The 27,089-nt window shown below is 39.6% G+C and overlaps 1 protein-coding gene across 2 annotated transcripts in view; it reads left to right on the top strand.

Moving 5' to 3' along the window:
* The first annotated feature begins 204 nt into the window (after positions 1–204).
* LOC150081315 (uncharacterized) overlaps positions 205–27,089 on the top strand; it is a 169,415-nt gene continuing 142,530 nt past the window's right edge. The window contains exon 1 of one of the 2 annotated variants that reach the window (XM_090379647.1): positions 205–315. The gene's annotated coding sequence lies outside the window, so the exon portion shown is untranslated. Of the gene's footprint in view, positions 316–486; positions 574–27,089 lie in introns of those variants that run through there. The other variant, XM_090379649.1, reaches the window with a different exon arrangement.

Raw genomic sequence — 27,089 nt, forward strand, 5'->3', positions numbered from 1 at the left:
ACCTCTATGATGTCTTGTAGAAAACTTCTACAAGAAGTGTTCTACATGACATCAAAGAGGTAATTCTTCCAAAGTAAGTTATATTTTCTTAGATTATTGTTTATTTTATGCCGTTCCTTTTTTGTGCTGAAGATGGCGCTGTAGGTTTTATTGAAAATATATAAGAATAAAAGCTCTAACAGAAATTAGCGGGTTTTAGTTTGTTGCCAACCTTGTTGTTAAGGAAGGCGGCAGTTTATCAAGGGAGTTGTCAGAGAAATTTTAGTTTCATGATGTTTGAAAACTAAGAAAGCATATTAAGAAATCATATACTAGGTAGGTTTACTCTTTAGTAATTAAACTGTCACAGGCATGCTTTTGCGTTAATTAATACTGTGGGATTTCCGAATCCCATTTTGGACCTAAGATGGCCGACCAGTATTAATTTACGTGAATTGGAACTGTATACATGCACACTTAGGTTTTCCAACCTCAAAGAAGACCAAAAAAAAAAAAAAAAAAAGGAAAAGAGAAAAAGTCTGAAGCAGTTAAGGGAGCACTACTGTGAAGAAGTAGAACGCATCCACGTTGATGGTTAAGTATACTTTCTACCACTACCAGAGGAAACATTAATTGGAATAAAATTAGGAAAAGCAAATTTCCCTAACCGTTTAGTACCTAATTTGTGTAATGCATTTTGTGAGTGTTCTACCTTTTCCCACCCGCCTACCCCTTTCTCTATGAACTGATGTTTTAGCGTGTCTTGCGTTTTCTATAACAATTCTTTAGAAATTTCATCTTTGTTTTTCATTTCAGACTTGCATTTCTGTGAATACAGCATTGATTTACAACACGGGCTCCGAAGTAAACCTTGAATCGGTGAAATGTATTGATTTCTTTCAGTTTAAATACACTTTCATGACATGGCATATTCACGTCTTGTAACTGGTGTGATTGGTAAAAGCAATACCGCCATTTTAACAATCACAATACAGGATATTTTTGGATAACGAACAATGTCGCGTTTTTAAAAATAATACCGGTAATTGAAAATTCGTTAAGGCAATTAATTTCACCCAACAGAACTAATATTATTTTTTTTTGGGGGGGGGGGGAAAGGCTGTTTCCAACCTTTCGGCTGGAAATCAGGAGTAAAGAAATTTTTTTTAAATTTTTTACCACCGAGTTTATCAAAAATACTTACTTTCAGTAATAAATCTGCATGGAGATCAGCTATGCATATTAATTTTTTTCTGTACTCATAAGTGCTATGCAGGTTTATCATGCCTCTTCATATTCATTGCCTTATTAAGCCACATTTTGAGGTTATACTAATAGAGGCATGTGATGCAAGAAACCAAATGTATGAGCTTATGTAGCATCAGGCAAAAAATAAATATTTACACAATCATTCCCTCTAAATGTTTGTCCAGTTCCTCCTTGAATTTATTTAAGCTATCAACTTTCACAATTCCAGTGTCTGCAATTCTGCCCAGACACGATAGGAGGGAGTATATGATGAGAGCCTTGTCAATCAATTTGGCCCTGGAGGGAATGTGCAAGGCTCAAGGGGTAGAATTTTTTTCAGTGTGGTCTGCTTGTTAACAGGAGAGACTGCTTCTACAGGGATGGGATACACTTAAATAGAAAGGGTGCAAGAATATTTGCTGATGCTATCGAGGCAGTGTTAGGTGGGTCGGAAAACTGCTAGCTTGGGGGGGGGGGGGTTCACAGACTAAAAGGTTAAAAGCAGGCAGAGGTGAAGGTGATTCTTTCAAAACTTCTATTAAAATAAGTAGCGACCTGGAGCGAGGGGTATCAATTCTAGACAATAAGGGGGTTTCAGGGACTGATGGCAGTCATCGTGAAGCAGGTGGGTATATGGGATGTGTTAAGAATAAGAATACGTGCATGTATACCAAAGACAGCTAGAAGTATAGTAAATAAATTTGAAGTGTTGGTCAAGATATCAAAGGCGGATATTGTCGGGATAGCAGAGACATGGTGTCACACAGATATAAGTAATGCAGAACTGGAATTTGGGGAGTACAATGTGTATAGACAGGATAGGAAAGAAGGAGGTGTTATGCTGTTAATTAAGAAAAACTAAAATCAAAAGAAGTGCATCCCATTGATATAGATGAACAGTGCACTGTTGAGTCAGTTTGGTGTGACATAAGCATTGGGAGATCAAAATTGAGAGTAGGAGTGTGTTGTAGGCCTAATGACTCGAATGAGTACAATGAACAATTGTACAGAGAAATAGAGTGGGCTAGTAAATCATATGATGGTGGATTTTAACTTCCCAGATATTGACTGGAACTTTTGGGTTGGTCATTCACACACTAGTAAGACTTTTGTGGATTTATTGGATGATTGTTTTCTGCAGCAGCATGTTCGATAGGCAACCAGAGAAAGTAACACTCTTATACATTTACTCTTGATCCCAGATACTCTTGATCTGGTTATCAGTAGTGATCATTCGTGTATTAAGAATTTGCAGATAAAGGAACCACTAGGTGGCAGTGATCGCAATGTACTGATGTGGGATTTACTTAAAGATATAATTGCCATCAGACAGTAATCAGTGCATTATAGCTTAAGTTGCTGATGCGCCAACAAATTTAACAACAACAATTAGCATTAGCATTAGTAGAGGCATATGATGCAAGAAAGCAAGCTTATTCAGCATCAGCCAAAAAAAAAAAAAAAAAAAAAAACCCCCTCTCCCATTTCACCCCTCCGTTCGTTCGAAATACCTGTCCAGTTGAGCTGTAAATTTGTTTAGGCTATTAACTTCAACAACAAGTGATGGAAGTCGGTTCCACCAACCAACCACCCGCTGGCCAAAGGCAAATTTCCGCACATCTATCCGACATCCGTCCTTCCTCAATTTGAATTTATGCCCTCTGAGGTGATTATTCTGAGAAAGATGAAGAATCCCATTGGCATTGAGCATGCTCAAACCATTCAAAGCCTTATACACCTCTATCAGATCACCTCGCCGGTGCCTAGTCTCCAGACTCTGTAATTTGCAAAACTTAAGCCTTTCTTCGTAAGAGCAACCCTTTGTTCCATTTACTAATCTTGTTGCCCTTCTCTGTACCCGTTCCAGCAACTCTACATCCTTCTTGAAATGAGGCCTCCAGACCTGTATACAGTACTCAAGATGTGGCCTAACCATTGCCTTATACAAGGGAATAATCACCTCCTTATCCCTGCTAGAAAAATTCCTGTATATCATTGACAAGACACCATGAGCTACTCTTGCAGCTCGTCTGCACTGCTCAGAGAACTTCATATCTGCCTGCACAATTACCCCCAGGTCCTTTTCATTCTCCACCACTGTCAGTGTAGTACCGCAGAGTTGATACATTGCTCTGGGGTTACTGTTACCCATATGTAGTACTTTACATTTGTCATGTTAAACTTCATTTGCCACCTCTCAGCCCATCTGTTCAACCTTTCCAGATCCTGTTGCAGCAGCATAGCGTCAGTAGTGTCCTTAACGACCCTGCCAACCTTTGTATCATCTGCAAACTTAGACATTAAACTTGATATCCCATCATCAATATCATTCATAAACACCGAAAACAACAATGGACCCAACACTGAACCTTGAGGAACTCCACTAATAACATTAGTCCACGTTGAGCAGTGTCCATTGATTACCACTCTCTGTCTTCTGCCACTCAACCATCCCCTTATCCATAGCAGCAATTTGCCTCCAATGCCACACTGCTCCAATTTGTGCAGCAGTCTTCCATGTGCAACAGTATCAAAAGCCTTTCTAAGATCCAAATATATAATATCAAAGTTATTCCCTGCATCCAGTTCTTTTGTGACTACATCATAGTATCCAATCAAATTGGTCAGGCAAGACCTGCCCTTAACAAAACCATGCTGTGTCTGAGCTATAACTGAATTCTTGTCTAGATGATCCTGCAGTGCTTCTTTAACCAGTGCCTCCATTAATTTACCTGGAACAGAAGTTAAACTAACAGGTCTATAATTACTTGTGTCAGCCTTTGATCCTCCTTTGTGAATTGGGGTTACATTTGCACATCTCCAGTCTATGGGTACCTCCCCTGAGTCCAAAGAAGCTCTCATAATTATGGCTAGGGGTTTGCATACTTCCTTTGCTGCCTCCTTTAATATAACTGGATAGATCCCATCCACCCCAGGTGCCTTTTTTATGTTTATCCTCAACAATCTCTCCTCCACTTTCCTCTCAGTTATTACAAAATCATCCAGCTCACTGCCAATGTTTACTTTACCTACATCATTCTCCTTCCTGAATAACTCCTCATGCGTGAATGTAGATGCAAAATACTCGTTTAGATTGTTAGCCACCTGAGCAGGATCCTCAACTGTTAAACCATCAATATCCAGTGGACCAATCTGATTCATCCCTTTCCTTCTCGAGTTCAAGTATGTAAAGAACTCCTTTCTGTTTTTCTTTGCATCCTTTGCCAAGGATTTTTCGTAGTCTGCCTTTGCCTGCCTAATCTCCTTTGTGACTTGGTTACAGACCAACTTATATCTATCATAGGCTTCCATGTCACCCATTAATTTGTATGTATCCCATGCATTTTTCTTCTCTGCCACATGTCTCATTAGTCCATCTGACAACCATTTAGGCCTAAACCTTGAACAATATTTCTTAGTTGGTATGTAAAGCCTGGTAGCCACCAAGATTAGTTCCTTGAATGCTTCCCATTTTGAGTTTGCTGTTGGTAACATCATCAGTTGGTCCCACTGTATAGAATTTAAATACTGTCTCAGACCATCATAGTCGCCTTTACGAAAACAAAAACCCTTCCCTTTACCTCTGATGGTAGTTACCTCCTTGAGTAAATCCCACTTCAACACACTGTGATCACTGCCACCTAGTGGTTCATTTATCTGCAGGTTCTTAATGCATGAAGAATCACTACTGAGATTCTTCAACTGCCACCAAGGATTCTTCAACTGCCATCATAAAGGAAAGGGTTTTTGTTTCCATAAAGGTGAGTACAGTGGTCTCAAACGGTTTAAATTCTGTACAGTGGGATCAACTGACGATGTTACCCACAGTAAATTCTAAATGGGACGCATTCAAGGAATTAATCATGGAAGCTACTAAAAGATTGTTCAAGGATTAGGCCTAAATGGTTATCAAATGAACTACTGAGACTCATGAGAGAGAAGAAAAATGCATGAGATGCATATAAATTATCAAGCGACTCAGAAGCCTATGGCAGATATAAGCTAGTCTGTAATCAGGTCACAAAGGAGGTTAGGCAGGCGAAGGCAGATTACGAGAAATGTTTGGCAAAAGATGCTAAGAAAAACAGCAAGGATTTTTTTACTTATATAAACTCTAAAAGGAAGGTGAAGAATCTGATTGGTCCACTTGATATCGATGGTTTGACTGTTGATGATGCTGCTCAGATAGCAAACAAACTGAATGAGTATTTTGCATCTACATTCACATATGAGTTAAGGTTTGAAAATGGCAGAAGGTTATCAAATTGTAGCAGGGTGCTTAATAAATTTATAATAACAGCAAAGTGGAGGAGAAATTTTTGAAGTTAAACATAAGAAAGGCTCCTGGGGTGGATGTGATCTATCCAGTTATATTAAAGGAGGTGGCAAAGCAACTAAGCAAACCCTTAGCCATAATTATGAGAGCATCCTTGGATTCAAGGGAGGTCCCCACGGACTGGAGATGTGCAAATGTATCCCCAGTTCACAAAGGGAGATCGAAGGGTAACACGAGTAATTACAGACCAGTTAGTTTAACTTCTGTTCCGTGTAAAATAATGGAGTCACTGGTTAAAGATGCATTGCAGGATCATCTAGACAAGACGGCAGCAATAATTCAGACACAGCATGGGTTTGTTAAGGGAAAGTCTTGTCTGACAAATTTGATAGGATATTATGATGTGGTTACAAAGGAACTGGATGCAAAAAATAATTTTGATATAGTAGTAGTGGCATGTGATGCAAGAAAGCAAATGTATGAGCTTATGCAGCATCAGCCAAAAAAAAAAAAAAATCACGCCATTCCCTCCAAATGCCTGTCCAGTTCCTCCTTAAATTTATTCAACCTATCAACTTCCACAACGACAAATGGAAGTTTGTTCCAGCAATTAACCACCCGCTGGCTAAAGGCAAATTTCCGCCTATCTATTCTACATCTGTCTTTTCTTAATTTGTATTTATGCCCTGTTAGGTTTGTAATCTGAACAAGTGGAAGGATCCCATCAGAATTCAGCGTGCTCAACCCATTCAAGGCCTTATATACCTAAATCAGATCACCGCGCAGGTGCCTAGTCTCCAGCCACTGCAATTTGCAGAACTTAAGCCTCTCTTGGTAAGAGGATCCCTTCATTCACCTCACCAATCTTGTTGCACTTCTCTGTACACGCTCAAGTAAATCTACATCCTTCCTAAAATGGGGCCTTCAGACCTGTACGCAGTACTCAAGGCGTGTCCTGACCATTGCCTTATACAGAGGGATAATCACCTCCTTTTCCCTGCTAGCAAAATTCCTATATATCATTGACAAAACCCCATGACCTGCCCTGGCAGCTTGTCTGCATTGCTCAGAGAACTTCATATCTGGCTGCACAATTACTCCCAGGTCTTTTTCATTTTCTACCACCTTAAGTGTAGTACGACACAGTTGGTACGTTTCTCTGGGGTTACTTCTACCCATATGCAGTACTTTGCATTTGTCAAGGTTAAACTTCAGTTGCCACTTCTTAGCCCATCTGCCCAAATTATCTAGATCCTGTTGCAGTAGCACAAATATATGAAATCCAAATATATGATATCATATATTTGGATTTCAGGAAAGCTTTTGACACTGTTGCGCATGGAAGACTATTGTACAAATTGGAGCAGAATGGTATTAAGGGTAAGTTGCTACAATGAATAAAAGGATCGTTGAGTGGTAGAAGACAGAGGGTTGTAATTAATGGGTCCTGCTCTTCGTGGCCTAATGTTATTAGTGGAGTCCCACAGGGTTCGTTGTTGGGTCCTCTGTTGTTTTGTATATTTATCAATGATATTGATGAAGGTATATCAGGCTTAGTGTCGAAGATTGCAGATGCTACAAAGGTTGGCAGGGTTGTTAATGACAGTAATGGCAGTGTGTTACTGCAACAGGATCTAGATAATTTGGGAGATGGGCTAAGAAGTGGCAACTGAAGTTTTAACCTTGACAAATGCAAAGTACTGCATATGGGTAGAAGTAACCCCATAGAAACGTACCAACTGTGTGGTACTACACTTAAGATGGTAGAAAATGAAAAAGACCTGGGAGTAATTGTGCAGTCAGATATGAAATTTTCTGAGCAATGCTGCCAAGGCAGGTCATGGGGTTTTGTCAATGGTATATAGGAATTTTGCTAGCAGGGAAAAGGAGGTGATTGTCCGTCTGTATAAGGCAATGGTCAGGCCATGCCTTGAGTACTGCATTCAGGTCTGGAGGTCTCATTTTAGGAAGGATGTAGATTTGCTTGAACATGTACAGAGAAGGGCAACAAGATTGGTGAGGGGAATGAAGGCATCCTCTTACTAAGAGAGGCTTAAGTTCTGCAAAATTCAGTGGCTGGAGACTAGGCACCTGGGAAATGATCTGATTGAGTTGTATAAGGCCTTGAATGGGTTGGGCATGCTGAATTCTGATGGGATCCTTCCACTTGTTCAGATCACGAGCCTAAGGGTACATAAATTCAAATTAAGAAAAGACAGATGTAGAATAGATGTGAGGAAATTTGCCTTTAGCCAGCAGGTGGTTAATTGCTGGAACAAACTTCCATCTGTCGTTGTGGAAATTGATAGGTTAAATAAATTTAAGGAGGAACTGGACAGGCATTTGGAGGGAATGGTGTTGATTATTATTATTATTTTTTTTTTTTGGCTGATGCTGCATAAGCTCATACACTTGCTTTCTTGCATCACGTGCCAACTCTACTACTACGACAGATGGAAGTTTGTTCCAGCAATTAACCACCTGTTGGCTAAAGGCAAATTTCTGCATATCTATTCTACAACTGTCTTTCCTCAATTTGGATTTATGTCCCCTTAGGTTCTTAATCTGATCTAGCAGAAGTATCCCATCAGCATTGAGCCTGCTCAACCCATTCAAGGCCGTATACACTTCGATCAGATCACCTCGCAGGTGCCTAGTCTCCAGCCACTGCCATTTGCAGAACTTAAGCCTCTCTTGGTAAGAGAATCCCTTCATTCCCATCACCAATCTTGTTGCCCTTCTGTGCACACTCACGCAAATTTACATCCGTCCTAAAATGAAGCCTCCAGACCTGTACGCAGTACTCCAAGCGTGGCCTAACCATTGCTCCTCCTTTTCCCTGCTAGCAAAATTCCTGTTATTCATTGACAAAACCTCATGGCCTACTCTTGCAGCCCGTCTGCATTGGTCAGAAAAAAAAGCTCAGAAAACTTCGTAACTGACTGCACAATTACTGTCAGGTCTTTTTCATTTTCTACCACTCTAACTGTAGTACCACGCAGTTCGTACATTCCCGGGGTTACTTCTACCCATATGCAGTATTTGACATTGGTCAATGTTAAACTTCTGTTGCCACTTCTCAGCCCATCTGCCAAAATTAGCATTAGTAGAAGCATATGATGCAAGAACGCAAGCTTATGCAGCATCAGCCAAAAAAAAACCTTCCACTTCATCCCTCCATTTGTTCGAAATACCTGTCCAGCTGGGCCTTAAATTTATTTAGGCTATCAACTTCCACAACAAGGGATGGAAGTCTGTTCCACCAACCAACTACTTGCTGGCGAAAGGCAAATTTCTGCATATCCTATCCTATATCTGTCTTTCCTCAATTTGAATTTATGCCCTCTCAGGTGATTATTCTGAGCAAGAGGAAGAATCCTATCATCATTGAGCATGCTCAAACCATTCATGGCTTTATACACCTCTATCAGATCACCTCGCCGGTGCCTAGTCTCCAGACACTGTAATTTGCAGAACTTAAGCCTTTCTTCGTAAGAGCAACCCTTTGTTCCATTCACTAATCTTGTTATCCTTCTCTGTACTCGTTCCAGCAGCTCTACATCCTTTTTGAAATGAGGCCTCCAGACCTGTATACAGTACTCAAGGTGTGGCCTGACCATTGCCTTATACAAGGGAATAATCATTGCCTTATCCCTGCTAGAAAAATTCCTCTATATCATTGACAAGACACCATGAGCTACTCTTGCAGCCCATCTGCACTGCTCAGAGAACTTCATATATGCCTTCACAATTGCCCCCAGGTCCTTTTCATTCTCTACCACTGTCAGTGCAGTACCACAGAGTTGATACGTTGCTCTGGGGTTGCTGTTTCCCATATGTAGTACTTTACATTTGTCAATGTTAAACTTCATTTGCCACTTCTTGGCCCATCTGCTCAACCTTTCCAGATCCTGTTGCAGCAGCATAGTGTTAGTAGTGCCCTTAACAACCTTGCCAACCTTTATATTGTCTACAAACTTGGACATTAAGCTTGATATACCATCATCAATATTATTTATAAATACAGAAAACAACAATGGACCCAACACTGAACCCTGAGAGACTCCACTAATAACATTAGTCCACGATAAGCAGTGTCCATTGATTACCACTCTCTGTCTTCTCCCCCTCAACCGTCCCTTTATCCATAGCAGCAGTTTGCCTCCAATGCCACACTGATCCAATTTGAGCAGCAGTCTTCCATGTGCAACAGTATCAAAAGCCTTTGTAAGATCCAAATATATAATATCAAAGTTATTCTCTGCATCCAGTTCTTTTGTGACTGCATTATAGTATCCGATCAAATTGGTCAGGCAAGACTTTCCCTTGATAAAACCATGCTGTGTCCGAGCTATAACTGAAGTCTTGTCTAGATGATCTTGCATGGTAACAAAGCAGGTTTTCTTCAGTTGAATGTTTAATCAAAGAAGCTAAAGCAACATAATCCAGTGGTGATCCCCCCCCTAACTTTAAGAACTGATAAGCTGTACTCTGACTTTTGTATCATATATTTTAAAAAATACGATATTTAGTGGATCAATTTAGAATATTATCCATTAAATTGAAACTGAAATGTGTTAAGGGCTTTAGCCTCAGGCTGCAAGAGATTTGGACAACGTACAAGTTAGTGCAAACACATCATATTAGTACACAGCTAAACTCTGAATTAGCACAAATATGCAAAGGTGGCATCATTTAAGTTATATCTCATATTGTGAATACCTTCACAACGAGTTGTCATGATATTGCACTACTTTGAATAAGTAATGCTTCACCAAAGGAGAAGACTGTTGTTACTTATTCTCAGCGAATACCACCATCACCCAGATGGCACCGTTTCAGGGCTGTTTGGCCCTTATAACTTAAATGATACCGCCTTTGCATAACCTAACCTAACCAACAGACCAGAGTGTAATTGCGACTTTAATGCATATTATTTGTGTACAACTTTCAAAGGGATTGTTGAGGCTGTGAGTCTGATGTGACTGTGAGGGACTACTGCAAGTCGTATAACATCCTGAATGTCATCACAAACCTTGATTCTGACTGGGAGGAAGTATCACAGTCCTGCATGAATGGCATCTGGCGTAAATTGTGGCCCATAGCAGTGATTGATTTTGTAAGGCCAGTTTTGGAAGTGGCTAAAGATGTCTCTCGCATGGCTAAGGTTGTTGGCATTGACAACATTGATTCAGATGATGTTGACCGGTTGTTGGAGAGTCATGGTGAGCCACATTTGAGGGAGAAATTGAAGGAACTGACTGTGGAACTTCAACATGAGCCTGACACACCAGATGGAGTGGAAGAGTTGGAGCCAGTCAGAACATATTCAGAGTGCTCTTGCCAAAATTCATAGTGTGTTTGATGAACTTTGTGATAATGATTATGATTGGGAACATAGCCATGGCATCCAAAGAGGTGTCAACATGATGTTGAAACCCTACTATAACATCTTGGAAGAAAGAAGTAGGAAGTCACGCCAGATGTCAATACAACAGTTCTTGACAAAGAAGGGAAAGGAACCCGATGACCCTCACCAGGAACTTCCCATTAATGTCACCCCTATGCCACTGTCACATAAAATATTGAAGTAAATACATACTCAAGCGATGATTCCACAGGACCAAAGTAAATTAAAATTTTATTTTATTAATTGTTTTATGTATAAGTATAAATAAAACGTGCATTAAATGTTTAAAATATTTAATTATTTATAAAGAACAGAAATATTAGTATATACTTGAGAAAATTTTCGGAATTTTGGAAACTATCTCATTCAGTTACATTATAATTTGGTCTTGTTTTACGACTTTTCATTTTACCACCCTGTTTTGTTGTAACCTAACCTTGTTGTAAAATGGGTCATACCTGTAGCTAGTGACTGGAGAAATACTGAGTAGTGGGGGGGGGCAATCATTGAGGCTGAATTGTGTGAAGAAGCTGGATATATTCTTGCTGTGTGTGTGTGTGTATGCTATATCCAAAAGGTTCATACATTTCTTCCTCCTCTACTTTATCAACTGAACGCATCATGAATAGTGAACTAATAGAACAAATTTATCTGTGAAAAGATCTAAGCCTTTTGCAGATTTCATTCATTTCACAAATATGTATGGTCTCAGTGATGTCCAATTGCATCTGCAGTCTGCGATGCCCCACTTACATTTTCTGATATTATTCCAATTATTGTTTTAACCACTGTTCATCTGGGTTGCCCTAATTGTTTACTCTAAAATTTCTTTCACTTCAAAGATGGTACTTGTGAATGTCTTCTTATATTCCCTGTCAAAGACTTATTAATTTCGAATCTCCTCTTCTCTTTTTGATCTTTTGGCTTAAAATCTTTTTGCCCCGTACTCAAATTCATCAGTTGTCTCTGTAGTTCTCCCAGTTTCGCTAATTGCTGCCTTTGTTTGAAACTTTTTTCTCCAGTCCAACTTTCATAATAGTAAGATAATTTTCCTTGGTAATTTTAATGTTTACTACTCCAGCTGGCTTCCATTTTCTAGTCATTTGGACCCAGCTAGTTGAGATGGTAAGGCTTTTACAGTTATCAATGACCTTATGCAGATTGTTCATTTTCCTATCAATTATATTAAAGGAGGCAGCAAAGGAGGTAAACAAACCCTTATCCATAATTATGTGAGCATCCTTGGATTTGGGGGAGTCCTTATGAACTGAAGAAGGTCGAATATATCCCCAATTGATAAAGGTGATGTGTAATTACAGACCTGTTAGCTTAAAATATGTTCCAGGAATAACTGGTTAAAGGAGTAATGCTGGACCATTTGGACAATTATATTGCAAATCACCACATGGATTTGTCAAGGAGTGGTCTTGTCTAACCATAGGATAGGTTATTATGATGCAGTGAACAAGGAACCAAATGCAAAAAATTAATTTGACATCATGTACTTAGATTTCAAGAGGGCTTTGATACTGTTGCGCATAAAAGACTGCTATACAAACTGGAGAAATGTGGCATCAAGGGTAAGTTACTACTATGGATAATGGGATGGTTAAATGGAAGAAGAAGACCTCTAGAGTGGTTATCGGTGGTGTTCTTCATGGACTATTGTTATTTGTGGAGTTCCCTCAGGGTTCAGTGCTGGGACCATTGTTTTCAGTATTTATCAGTGATATTCATGAAGGTATATCAGGCTTAATGTCTAAGTTTGCAGATGATGCAAAGGTGGCAGGGTGGTAAACGGGAGTCATCAGAGTGAGCTACTACTACAACAAGATCTGGGAAAGTTGGATTGATGGGCTGAGAAATGGAAGTTGAAGTCTAACATTGACAAATGCAAGGTACTGCATATGGGTAGCAGTAACCCCAGAGAAATTTATAAGCTGTGTCGTACTACACTCAGGGTAGTGGAGAATGAAAAAGACTTGGGTGTAATTGTGCAGTTAGACATGAAATTCTCTGAGCAGTGCAGACACGCTGCCAGGACAGCTCATGGGGTTTTGTCAAAGATATCCAGAAACTTTGCTAGTGGGGATAAGGAGATGATTATTCCTTTGTATAATGTCATGGTTAGGCTGCATCTTGAGTACTGTATACAGATCTGGAGGCCTCACTTTAGGAAGGATGTAGTTCCACTGGAACAGGTGCAGGTAACAGCAACCAGATTGGTGAAGGGAACAAAAGGGTGCTTTTACCTGGACAGGTAAGAGCACCATTTAAGGTTTCAGTTCTGTAAATCGCTGCATCTTGAGAGCAGGCACATGCGGGGAGATTTGATTGAGGTGTTTAAAGCCTCAATTGGATTGAGTAAGCTGAATGTTAATGGCATTGTTCCACTTGCTGAGACTACTCACATGAGGGGCATAAATTCAAGTTGAGGAAGGATGGTTTCAGGATAGATGTGCAGAAGTCTACAGGGATGGGATACACTTAAATAGAAAGGGTGCAAGAATTTTTGCTGATGCTGTCGAGGCAGTGTTAGGTGGGTCGGAAAACTGCTAGTTGGGGGGGGATACAAGGACTAATAGATTAACAGTAGCCACTGGCAGAGGTGGAAGTGATTCTTGCACTGCTTCTATTGAAATGAGCAGAAGCCTGAAAAACAAGATGCAGGATATTTCAGAGACTGCTGGGAGTCATTGCGGTACAAGTAAACACATGGGTTGTGTTAGGGTAGCTAAGAATAGAAACAGGTGCATGTATGCCTGCGTGTACACCAATGCTAGGAGTTTGGTAAATAAATTTGATGAATTTGAGGTATTGCTCAAAACATCAAAGGCAGATATTGTTGGGATATCAGAGACGTGGTGTCACACAGATATAAGTAATGCGGAACTGGAATTTGGGGAATACAATGTGTATAGAAAGGAGAGACAGGACAGGAGGGGAGGAGGGGTTATGCTATTAATTAAGAAACACATACAGTCCAAGGAAGTGAAGCCAGTCGACATCGATGGACAGGGCAGTGTCGAGTCAGTTTGGTGTGACATAAGCATAGGGAAATCAAAATTGAGAGTAGGAGTGTGCTATAGGCCTAATGACTCTGATGAGTATAATAAGATATTGTACAGGGAAATAGAGTGGGCCAGTAAATCAGAGAGTCTTATAATGGGGGATTTTAATTTCCCAGATATTGACTGGAATTTGTGGGTTGGTCACTCGCACACTAGCAAGGCTTTTGTGAATTTATTGGATGATTGTTTTCTACATCAGCATGTTCGTGAGGCAACAAGAGGGAGCAATACTCTTGATCTGATTATCAGTAGTGATTCTTCATGCATTAAGAATCTGCAGATAAATGAACCACTAGGTGGCAGTGATCACAGTGTGTTGAAGTGGGATTTACTCAAGGAGGTAACTACCATCAGAGGTAAAGGGAAGGGTTTTTGTTTTCGTAAAGGCGACTATGATGGTCGGAGATAGTATTTAAATTCTATACAGTGGGACCAACTGATGATGTTACCAACAGCAAACTCAAAATGGGAAGCATTCAAGGAACTAATCTTGGAGGCTACCAGGCTTTACATACCAACTAAGAAATATTGTTCAAGGTTTAGGCCTAAATGGTTGTCAGATGAACTAATGAGACATGTGGCAGAGAAGAAAAATGCATGGGATACATACAAATTAATGGGTGACATGGAAGCCTATGGTAGATATAAGTTGGTCTGTAACCAAGTCACAAAGGAGATTAGGCAGGCAAAGGCAGACTACGAAAAATCCTTGGCAAAGGATGCAAAGAAAAACAGAAAAGAGTTCTTTACATATTTAAACTCGAGAAGGAAAGGGATGAATCAGATTGGTCCACTGGATATTGATGGTTCAACAGTTGAGGATCCTGCTCAGGTGGCTAACAATCTAAACGAGTATTTTGCATCTACATTCACGCATGAGGAGTTATTCAGGAAGGAGAATGATGTAGGTAAAGTAAACATTGGCAGTGAGCTGGATGATTTTGTAATAACTGAGAGGAAAGTGGAGGAGAGATTGTTGAGGATAAACATAAAAAAGGCACCTGGGGTGGATGGGATCCATCCAGTTATATTAAAGGAGGCAGCAAACCCCTAGCCATAATTATGAGAGCTTCTTTGGACTCAGGGGAGGTACCCATAGACTGGAGATGTGCAAATGTAACCCCAATTCACAAAGGAGGATCAAAGGCTGACACAAGTAATTATAGACCTGTTAGTTTAACTTCGGTTCCAGGTAAATTAATGGAGGCACTGGTTAAAGAAGCACTGCAGGATCATCTAGACAAGAATTCAGTTATAGCTCAGACGCAGCACGGTTTTGTTAAGGGCAGGTCTTGCCTGACCAATTTGATTGGATACTATGATGTAGTCACAAAAGAACTGGATGCAGGGAATAACTTTGATATTATATATTTGGATCTTAGAAAGGCTTTTGATACTGTTGCACATGGAAGACTGCTGCACAAATTGGAACAGTGTGGCATTGGAGGCAAATTGCTGCTATGGATAAGGGGATGGTTGAGTGGCAGAAGACAGAGAGTGGTAATCAATGGACACTGCTCAACGTGGACTAATGTTATTAGTGGAGTTCCTCAGGGTTCAGTGTTGGGTCCGTTGTTGTTTTCGGTGTTTATGAATGATATTGATGATGGGATATCAAGTTTAATGTCCAAGTTTGCAGATGATACAAAGGTTGGCAGGGTTGTTAAGGACACTACTGATGCTATGCTGCTGCAACAGGATCTGGAAAGGTTGAACAGATGGGCTGAGAGGTGGCAAATGAAGTTTAACATTGACAAATGTAAAGTACTACATATGGGAAACAGTAACCCCAGAGCAACGTATCAACTCTGCGGTACTACACTGACAGTGGTGGAGAATGAAAAGGACCTGGGGGTAATTGTGCAGGCAGATATGAAGTTCTCTGAGCAGTGCAGACGAGCAGCAAGAGTAGCTCATGGTGTCTTGTCAATGATATACAGGAATTTTTCTAGCAGGGATAAGGAGGTGATTATTCTCTTGTATAAGGCAATGGTTAGGCCACATCTTGAGTACTGTATACAGGTCTGGAGGCCTCATTTCAAGAAGGATGTAGAGCTGCTGGAACGGGTACAGAGAAGGGCAACAAGATTAGTGAATGGAACAAAGGGTTGCTCTTACGAAGAAAGGCTTAAGTTTTGCAAATTACAGAGTCTGGAGACTAGGCACCGGCGAGGTGATCTGATAGAGGTGTATAAGGCTTTGAATGGTTTGAGCATGCTCAATGCCAATGGGATTCTTCATCTTGCTCAGAATAATCACCTCAGAGGGCATAAATTCAAATTGAGGAAGGACGGATGTCGGATAGATGTGCGGAAATTTGCCTTTGGCCAGCGGGTGGTTGGTTGGTGGAACCGACTTCCATCATTTGTTGTTGAAGTTGATAGCCTAAACAAATTTAAAGCTCAACTGGACAGGTATTTCGAACGAACGGAGGGGTGAAATGGGAGTGGTTTTTTTTTTTTTTTTTTGCTGATGCTGAATAAGCTTGCTTTCTTGCATCATATGCCTATGCTAATGCTAAAGTTTGCCTTCAGTCATCAGATGGTTGATTGTTGGAACAGGTTCCATCTGTTATTGTGAAAGTGGATGGGTTGAATAAATTCAAAGGTGAACTAGACAAATTTTTGGATGGAATGGATGGGTGAAGTGTTTTTTTTTTTTTTTTTTTTTTTTGAATGATAGCTGCATAAACTTGCTTTCTTGCACATTTTCCACTACTATTACTACCAGAATACCCATCAGTCCTAACCATACAGCAAACACTCTTGATCTTTTTCTCACAACAACCGTTCAAATTCACAGTCGGTGAGTGGTTCTCTGTACACTTCAGATCACAACTTAGTGGTGGTCTCATCTCCAGTGGTGCTTTCTCTTGTCACCATTATTAGCTTTGTGTTGTTTGGCATTACAAGGATAAAAAATGGGATGATTGGGAAGATTTCTGTTCTTTTCCTTGAATTGGATTACTGTTTTAAATCTTCTGATATCAGTGTTTACTGATCATGTTAGTGAAATTATTCTTGTAGGAATGAAATGCTTTATTCCACTCTCTATCTTAAAATCTTGTTCTGTCTGCCTTGCTGTTTCGCTAACTGTGCCACTATGTTCAGTATAAAAATGTTTCATATTGCAATTAGCTTGCATCCAAATCTCTAGATTTGTTTTCTGGCTACACTAAAGCTTGCAACAGTTGTAAAGGAGATGTTAATCTATCCAAACTAGATTTTGAACATGGTAAGAGTAGAATGCTTGCTTCTTGTTAAGCATTCTAGTCTCTTGCCATTGGTCGAAGCTTTTGTCCATATTCCCATTTTTGTTAAAACCTGATGGGCCTATTTTCTCCTCAGCTAAAGATAAAGGTGACTTGCTAGCATCCTGCTTTTCTAACTCTTGTATTGACAACCTTGCTACATCAACTCCTACCATGCCCAGTACAGGAAACCCTTGATTAGTGCAGTTAATGAATCCTTGAAATATACCGCACATATTAAAACCGCACTAATCAAACTTAAGAAACAATGGGAATAATTATAATGAATCCTTGAAAATTATGAAATTGTAAAAACATATTTTTTCTTACTCAATATGTACCTATAATGCACTACATAGTTCTTAAATTATTAAGGAATAAATTTTAAAAAAGATAGTATGATTTAAATTTAATTTTTTGCAAAAAAACTTATCTAACTTCAATTGAACAGTGGTAGCTTTCTTCCTTTCCTCCATGATTTTGCGATAACAATCAATTTGTTTATCTAACCCTCGACGAACGTTAATGCTTCTCTCTGCATCTGGATCAATCTCTAGTATGAGTTCTTTTGCTTTTTAAAGTGTATTAAATAGTTCAACTTTTTTGAATGAAATTTCTTTGGGAGAAAATTACTTTTCTTCTGCTTCATTTTCGTCTTCTTCCTTGTATGCATGTTGACGCTCAATTTCAAGAAGATCGTCGTTACTTAAGTCTTTTGAATGCGATTCCAATAATTCTCTAACGTTTTCTGAATCTACTTCCTCAAAGCCAAGGTCTTTTCCAATTGTAGTAATTTCATCAGTAACTTTGTTGACAGGATTAATGAAACCGCAAAAATCATTTGCGCATTCAGGCAAAAGATTCTGCCAGACTGCTCTCATGCAGCTGTTCGTCATTTCTTCCCACGATTTGTGTATGTTCTCAACTGTTTCTTTAATATTGTAATATTAAAGAAGTTTAATATTAATAATAAAAGAATATGAGTTACCAGAGCAAATTTCAATTTTAGAGTGGTATGGGGTTCTGCTGTCGAGCGTTTTGGAGTCGATTCCCATTCATTTAAGTTAGAAGACCCTGGTGAGTGCATGTCACATATTTGCTGCTTCAGGCGCCGTTTTGAGTTGCCAAGCACCGCAAAAAAAAAAAACAGCGCACTAATCAAATTTGATAACGCATATATTAAGGGGATAGTATCAAAAATATTTTGCGCACTAATTAAAACCGCATTAATCAAGGGTTTCCTGTATACTCCATTCAGTGTCCCTGTGATCTTCTGTCAAAGGACGTTAGAAGAATTTTGAACAATCTTGATGCCAAGAAAGCTCCAGGTCCTGATTGCATTTCTTGATGTGTTCTGGAGAAATGCCATTTCGAAACCTGTGCTGCTGAGCTTGCTCCTGTTCTGTGCCACCCTTTTACACTTCCTAATTCCACTGGTGTTTTTCCTTCTGCTTGGAAATTTGCTGATATCCAGTGAGTTCCTAAAAGGTTAGGTAAGTCCTCCATTCAGTTATTGTCCCATGGCACTTGGCTCCATTCTTTCCAGAGTAAAGGAGAAATCCATTAACTGCTAACTGTCTCAACCCTCCATCTGAGCAGTGATTGCCAGTGTTGATCCACTTGTGATATATCAGCTTGTGCTATCCATCTGCTTTCATAAATGCAACTACAGTGGTGTCAAACAATTCTTAAATTTTATACAGTGGGATCAAATGATGATTTTGCCATCAGCGATTTCTAAATGGGAAATTTAGAAATCAACAGTTGAACCATCAATATCCAGTGGACCAATCTGATTCATCCCTTTTCTTTCTAGAGTTTACATAGATAAAGAATTCTTTGTTGTCTTTCTTTGCATCCTTTGCCAAGGATTTCTCATAATCTGCCTTTGCCTGCCTAATCTCCTTTGTGACTTGGTTACAGACCAGCTTATATCTATCATAGGCTTCCACGTCATCCATTAATTTATATGTATCCAATGCATTTTTCTTTTCTGCCATATGTCTCATTAGTTCATCTGACATCCATTTAGGCCTAAACCTAGAACAATATTTCTTAGTTGGTATGTAAAGCCTAGTAGCTTCCAAGATAAATTCTTTGAATGCTTCCCATTTTGAATTTGCTGTTGGTAACATCATCAGTTGGTCCCACCGTATAGAATTTAAATACTGTCTCAGACCACCGTAGTTGCCTTTACGAAAGCAAAAACCCTTCCCTTTACCCCTGATGGTAGTTACCTCTTTGAGTAAATCCCACTTCAGCACACTGTGATCACTGCCACCTAGTGGTTCCTTTATCTGCAGATTCTTAATGCATGAAGAATCACTACTGATAATCTGATCAAGAGTATTATTCCCTCTAGTTGCCTCCTGAACATGCTGAGGCGCCTCCGTAGCCAGGTGGGAAGGAGCAGCAGTGCGTAGCACACGCTTCTTGACTAGACTGGGGTTCGAGCCCATCACCACCAAATACGGAGGATGTGGAAAGGTCAGGGAATAACCACCGCATATCCCGGAGCAATATGGCCTTAGTTGCTAATGCTCCTAAAAACCAAATAACTAACTAACTAACTAACTAACCTGAACATGCTGATGTAGAAAACAATCATCCAATAAATCCACCTTTTTACACTTTCTCATTCCACTGGTGTTTTTCCTTTTGCTTGGAAATTTGCTAGTATTCAGTGAGTTCCTAAAAGGTTAGGTAAGTCCTCCATTCAGTTATTGTCCCATGGCACTTGCCTCCATTCTTTCCAGAGTAAGAGAGAAATCCATTAACTGCTAACTGTCCCAACCCTCCATCTGAGCAGTGATTGCCAGTGTTGATCCAATTGTGATATATCGGCTTGTGCTATCTATCTGCTTTCATAAATGCAACTACAGTGGTGTCAAACAATTCTTAAATTCTATACAGGATCAACTGATGATTTTACCATCAGCGATTTCTAAATGGGAAGCATTCAAGAAAATAATCATAGAAGCTACTAGGCTTTTCTTACAAACTAAGTACCATTCAAAGGATAGACCAAAATTGGTGTCAGATGAACGAATGAGACTCGTTTTGCAGAGAAGAAAAATGCAAAGACTGCTTTTCTTATGTAAACTAGAGGGAAGAGGATGAATCACATAGGTCCACTTGATGTTGAGGGTCCAGCTGTTGATGATCCTGCTCATGTTGCTGACAAGCTGAATTAAGTACTTTGCACATGCACTCATAGACGAGGAATTTTTTAATGGAGTGGATGTCAAAAGTTTTATTGAACTCTACTATGAAGCTAAAGGAAATATTAATAACTAGAAGAAAATGGAAGAGAAATTGCTGAAGTTAAATGTAAGATCGGCACCTGGGGTTGATGAGACCCATCCAAATATATTAAGGGAGGCAGCAAAGGAAGTAAGCAAACCCTTAGCTATAATTATGAGAGCATCCTTGGATTCAGGGGAGATCCTCACAGACTGGAGATGTGCAAATGTATCTCCAATTCACAAAGGGGATCAAAGGGTGACAAGTGTAATTACAGACCTGTCAGTCAGTTTAACTTCTGTTACAGGAAAATAATGGAGTAACTGGTTAAGTAAAGAAGGGGTACCATAAAGAAGTAATATAGGATCATCTAGAGGGACTGCAGTTACAGTTCAGACACAGCATTGGTTTGTCAAGGGGGTGATCTTGTCTAACCAATTTCATTGGATATTATGATGCACTAACATAGGAACTGAATGCAAAAAATAATTTTGATGTCATATACTTGGATTTCAAGAAAGCTTTTGATTCTGTTGCACATAATAGACTGCTTTACAGATTGGATCAGTATGGCATTAAAGGAAAATTACTGCTATAAATAAAGGGATGGTTGAATAGGAGAACACAGAGTTGTTATTAACGGATACTGCTCATTATGGACTGATGTTATCAGTGGATTCCCCCAGGGTTCTGTGCTGGGCTCGTGCGCCTCCGTAGCCAGGTGGGCAGGAGCAGCAGTGCATAGCACACTTCTTGATTAGACCTGGTTTGAGCCCGTGAGCCACCAAATACGGAGGATGCGGAAAGGTCAGGAAGTGACCACCGCATATCCCCTGAGCAATACGGCCTTAGTTGCTAATGCTCCTAAAAATCAAATAACAACAACAGCTGGGCTCGTTTTCAGTATTTGTTAATGATACTGATGAAGGTATTGGGCTCAATGTCTCAGTTTGTAGATGATAGAAAGGTTGCAGAGTGGTTAATGACAGTAATAACAGTATGATACTGCAATGAGATATAGAAAAATTGGCCAGTTGTGTCGAGAAATGGCAATTGAGGTTTTTTGACAAATGTAAACTACAGTTACATTGACAAATGTAAACTACAGCATAAAGGTAGCAGTAATCCCAGATTAACGTACCAACTGTGTGGTACTACACTCAGGCTAGGGAAAAATGAAAAGGACCTGGGGGTAATTGTGTAGTCAGATATGTAGTTCTCTGACAATTCATACAAGCTGCCAGGATAGCACGTGGAGTTTTGTCTATGGTATGCAGGAATAAGGAGGTGATTATTCCACTGTATAAGGCAATGGTCAGGCCACGTCTTGAGTACTGCATGCAGATCTGGAAGTCTCATTTTAGGAAGGGTGTATTTTATTACTGCTGGGGTGGGTACAGATTAGAGCAATCAGATTGGTGAGGGGAACAGAGGGGTGTTCTTACCAACAAAGGTGCGAGTTCTATAAATTGCAGCTCTGAAGACTAGGCACCCGTGAGGTATTTCAGGCTTTGTATGGATTGAGCAAGCCCAGTGCTGATGGGACCTTTCCCCTTGTTCAGACTAGGCACGTGAGGGGGCATAAATTCAAATTGAGGAAGGATGGTTGCAAAATAGACATGTAACTTTTAGCCAATGAGTAGTTGGTTGCTGGAACAGACTTTTGTCTGATGTTGTTGGACTTGATAGCCTAGCCTGAATAAATTAAAGGAAGAATTGAATTGTTGGAGGGCAATGGATAGGTGGAATGGAAGTTTTTTTTTTTTTTTTTTTTTTGGCTTTGCTGTATAAGCTTGCTTTCTTGTATCATATGCCCCTACTAATACACTAATCTCTGGAAAAATTCAATGGAATAGTTTGGTGAAGCTTAAGTAGTTGCTTCTGACATTTCTAAGACTTTTGGTGCAAAAGCCTTCTAAACAAGTTCCCATCTTATGGACTGCCGAATGTTTTGTTTGTAATTGGATATCCAGTTTATTCTCTGATTGCTCTCTGCAGGTGAGGGGAGATGGCTCTCTGTCTTCTAACTTCGACTTGCCCTGTTTCTCATCTTGAGAATGAATATTAAATGATTGATTTTTCGAGTTTTTGAACAGTCACTGGTTTTGTTATAGAGGCTATCTTTATTACAGATATTCAATATTAACATCACAACAGCACTTGTCTTTTATTTAAGTTTGTAGTAATAAACCAAGAAACAAAAGGCCTGCATTAGCATTAGTAGAGGCATATGATGCAAGAAAGCAGCTTATACAACATCAGCCAAAAAAAAAAAAAAAAAACCCATCCCATTTCACCCATCCATTTGCTCCAAATGTTTGTCTAGTTCTGCCCTTGAATTTATTTAAGCAGTCGACTTCTACAATGACAGATGGAAGTTTGCTTCAACTATCAACCACCTGCTGGCTAAAAGTAAATTCCTGCACATATCTATTCTACAATTGTCTTTCCTCAATTTGAATTTATGCCCCCCTCAGGTGAGTAATCTGAGCAAGAGGAAGAATCTCATTAGCACTGAGCTTGATCAATCCATTCAAAGCCTTATACACCTCCAGGTGCCTAGTCTCCAGAAGTTGCAATTTGCAGAATTTAAGCCTGTCTTGGTAACACCAACCCTTTGTTCCCCTCGCCAATCTCGTTGCCCTTCCCTGTACTCGTTCCAGCAGCTCTACATCTTTCCTAAAATGGGACCTCCACACCTGTATACAGTACTCAAGGTGTGGCCTGACCATTGCTGTATACAAGGGGATAATCACCTCCTGATCCCTGCTAGAAAAATTCCTGTATATCATTGACAAGACACCATGAGCTACTCTTGCATACCGTCTGCACTGCTCAGAAAACTTCATATCTGACTACACAATTACTCCCAGGTCCTTTTAATTCTCTGCAACTCCGAGTATAGTACCACACAGTTGATACATTACTCTGGGGTTACTGCTACCCATATGCAGTACTTTACATTTGTTAATGTTAAACTTCAGTTGCCACCTCTCAGCCCATCTGCTCAACTTTCCTAGATCCTGTTGCAATAGCCTACTGTCATTAACAACCCTTCCAACCTTCACATCATCTGCAAACTTAGACATTAAGCCTGATATACCTTCATCAATATCATTAATAAATACAGAAAACAATAATGGAACCAACACTGAACCTTGGGGGACTACACTAATTACATTAGCCCACGAAGAGCAGTCTATTGATTACCGCTCTGTCTTCTACCGCCGAACCATCCGTCTATCCTTAGCAGCAACTTGCCCTTAATGCCATACCGCTCCAGTTTGCACAGCAGTCTTCCATGTACAACAGTATCAAAAGCCTTCCTAAGATCCAAGTATATGATATCAATATTCTTTGCATCCAGTTTCTTTGTGACCACATCATAATATCCAATCAAATTGGACAGACAAGACTTCATCTTAACAATCCCACACTGGGTCCGAACTATAACCGAAGTCTTGTCTAGATGATCTTGCAGTGCTTCTTTAGCCAGTGCCTCCGTTGATTTCCTTTGAACAGAAGTTAAACTAACAGAGTTGATAGTAGGGCTTATGATACCGGTCAAAATCTTAATACCGGTATTTCGGTATTTTTAATTTATGAAACCAGGATACCAGTATTCAAAAAACAAACGTTTTTCTCAATAAATTTTGATGACAATTAGGTGCAGTAAAGTAAGGAAAAAAACAAGTACTGTAATTACTTGAATTCATGTTTTAAATAAACGTTTATTGCAATAATAAATATTCTGAAAAAAATCATTAAAATACAGTTATTCTAAAAACAAAAAAAATACATACTGTTACTGCAAATTTTAGTTATATTTAAGCATCCACACTACCTGTCCAAATAAAGTGAGCTCTTAAGAAACATAAGCAATCAATAGTATGATTATTTAAAATGATGGCATATACCCTATAATCTTAAAGGAGGTTGCAAGTGAGTGCATTGAACCATTAAGGCTAGTTATGAGAGCATCACTGGACAGGTGAGATTCCGTTGGATTGGTGCAATTCGGAACATAAAGGCGGTTGATTCTAGGAGTGTAACGGGAAATTACCAACCGGCCAGTCTAACTTCAGCATTAGCATTAGTAGAGGCATACGATGCAAGAAAGTAAGCTTATGCAGCATCAGCCAAAAAAAATGCTCCAATTTAACCCCTCCGTTCATTCCAAATACCTATCCAGCTCAGCCTTTAAATTTATTTAGGCTATCAGCTTCTACAACAAAGGATGGAAGTCTGTTCCACTAACCAACTACCCCTGGCTGAAGGAAAACTTCTGCACATCCTACATCTGTCTTTCCTCAATTTGAATTTATGCCCTCTCAGGTGATTATTCTGAGCAAGAGGAAGAGTCCCATTAGCATTGAGCATGCTCAATCCATTCAAGGCTTTATACACCTCAATCAGATCACCTTGCAGGTGCCTAGTCTCCAGACACTGTAATTTACAAAATTTAAGCCTTTCTTCGTAAGAGCAACCCTTTGTTCCATTCACTAATCTTGTTGCCCTTCTCTGTACTCGTTCCAACAGCTCTACATCCTTCTTAAAATGAGGCTTCCACACCTGTATACAGTACTCAAGGTGTGGCCTGACCATTGGCTTATACAAGGGGTTAATCACCTTATCCCTGCTGGAAACATTCTGGTATATCATTAACAAGACACTATGAGTTACTCTTGCAGACCATTTGCACCGTTCAGAAAACTTCATACCTGCCTGCACAATTACCCCCAGGTCCTTTTTGTTCTCTACCACTGTCAGTGTAGTACCACAGAGTTGATACGTCACTCTTTTGTTACTGCTTCCCATAATGTAGTACAGTGGATTCCGGTTATTTGGGCCACCGGTTAATCGGGGCAGCCGTTTATTTGGGGAAAATCTTAAAAACTAGAACCCAATCGAGTAAATAGCCAGGACTTACTTCACTTAATTGGGACAACATGCCATTTAATCAGGGCAGGAGACCGCAGCACTGGAGATTACCCTATGATTTTCTGGAGGGCACAACCATAAAACAATTAGCAGTCACCTGTTTATTGGGCTTTTCTGTTATTGCAATCTATCATAAACAAATAGTTAAACTCGATCTTACAGAATTTGCGATAACAACAGCTGGAATTCTGTGGGTTATTATGGTGAAATGTGCTTACACTTCCATGGAATCTTCAATCATATAAAAAAATTAATTTTCAGAATCTTCTCTTCATTCCTATTTTTAAAGCTTCATAAAATTGCTGCTCCGTTCTCACTTGCGCATATCGTGTTACTTGCAATTTGTGTGTGCCGTGTTCTTTGTCATTGATTCCTTATCATTTTACCTTTTTTAAATTTTAACCCCCACCCACAAATGTCAGTGAACAGAAATGTCAACTGGTTAAAATGTATATATTACAGTACGTATTAATTATTCCGATTATCACGTGTCATTTAATTTTTTAATTGGTAATGTAACAAAGGGTAAATTTGTGCTCAATATATCTTTACTTTTATAGTTGTGGATAATATTCCTCCTAATTAGAATTGCTGTTTAATAGAATTAAAATTCAATACACAAACGTGATCACAGTGACCGGCACTTACTACACATCGTACAGTGAACGGTACTTTATCGTAGCATGATTTGATTGTACAGTGAACTAATTGTAAAGTGGGGGTCCATTGTATTTTTAACTTTTTTTACGTGTTACTTTGGATAATTGGGGCAGCCGCTTAATCGGGTCAAAATGCACTAGTCCTGATGTGTCCCAATTAACCGGAATCGACTGTACTTTTGTTAACATTTGTCAATGTTAAGCTTCATTTGCCACCTCTCAGCCCATCTGCTTAACTTTTCTACATCCTGTTGCAGCAGCATACTGTCATTAGTGTCCTTAACTCTGTCAACCTTCGTATTGTCTGCAAACTTGGACATTAAACTTGATATTAGCATTTAGCATTAGCATTAGTAGAGGCATTTGATGCAAGAAAGCAAGCTTATGCAGCATCAGCCAAAAAAAAAAAAAAAAAAAAAAAAAAGTAACATAAATAAATAAAAATAACCACTTCCACTTCACCCCTCTGTTCGTTCGAAATACCTGTCCAGCTGAGCCTTAAACTTATTTAGGCTATCAACTTCCACGACAAGGGATGGAAGTCTGTTCCACCCACCAACCACCCGCTGGCTAAAGGCAAATTTCCGCACATCTATCCTACATCTGTCTTTCCTCAATTTGAATTTATGCCCTCTCAGGTGATTTTTCTGAGCTAGAGGAAGAATCCCATCAGCATTGAGCATGCTCAAACCATTCAAGGCTTTGTACACCTCTATCAGATCACCCCGCTGGTGCCTAGTTTCCAGACATTGTAATTTGCAAAACTTAAGCCTTTCTTCGCAAGAGAACCCCTTTGTCCCATTCACCAATCTAGTTGCCCTTCTCTGTACTCGTTCCAGCAGCTCTACATCCTTCCTGAAATGAGGCCTCCAGGCCTGTATACAGTACTCTAGGTGTGGCCTGACCATTGCCTTATACAAGGGAATAATCACCTCCTTATCCCTGCTAGAAAAATTCCTATATATCATTGACAATACACCATGAGCTACTCTTGCAGCTCGTCTGCACTGCT

This window comes from Mastigoproctus giganteus, chromosome 8 (assembly GCF_048544385.1).
Source record: "Mastigoproctus giganteus isolate SK-2022 chromosome 8, ASM4854438v1, whole genome shotgun sequence".
Classification (NCBI taxonomy): Eukaryota; Metazoa; Arthropoda; class Arachnida; order Uropygi; family Thelyphonidae; genus Mastigoproctus; species Mastigoproctus giganteus.